Source organism: Theobroma umbraticum, unplaced genomic scaffold, assembly GCF_002168275.2.
Source record: "Theobroma umbraticum cultivar Fairchild unplaced genomic scaffold, ASM216827v3 scaffold_12.0, whole genome shotgun sequence".
Taxonomy (NCBI): domain Eukaryota; kingdom Viridiplantae; phylum Streptophyta; class Magnoliopsida; order Malvales; family Malvaceae; genus Theobroma; species Theobroma umbraticum.
Genome location: NW_018397272.1, coordinates 880,824 through 881,465, shown reverse-complemented (window position 1 = coordinate 881,465; position 642 = coordinate 880,824).

Below are 642 nucleotides of genomic sequence, written 5' to 3'. Positions count from 1 at the left end.
CCTTACAATCAATTTCCAAACATACTTTCAATCAAACCAACAATCTTCACTTCCTTATCTTGGAAATCTTGAATCAAACCACTAATCCTCCTTAAATTCAGCTATGGGGAAGGAAAAAGAGAAGTAACTTCATGTGAAGGAAGGACAAAAAGGAAGAAACATGGGAGGAGATGGAGAAAAGAATTTAAGATCCGGTTGGGACATGGTGGAAGCCACGGTTTTGGAGGAAGAAAAATCACACATGGAGAAAATGCTTAAGAACAAAGAAAAGTGAAGGTTCTAGCATTTAACATGATAAGGAGAAGAAAATGGTAAAAGTCACTCCCTTTTTGGCCGGCCATAAGGTGTAAAATAGAAAGAAAACTCTAGAAATCCTAAGGTCATCTAGTTAGTCAATCATGTAGGAATTTCTTGTCTTTTTCCCCTTTGATTTTTCTCCCATCCTTTCCTTCCTTTCTTGTGTCAATTCTTCCCAACCATTCTTGCATAGGTGACTGGCCACATGGAAAAAAAATAAGAGAAAGCAAAGTCAAAATTCCCTTTGTGAGGTTTGACCAAACCAAATAGTGAAATCACCATTTAGCCTTCTTAAGTTTTTATCCTTTTTATTGAGTCCTCCCATCACTTTTAAATTTCAATTTT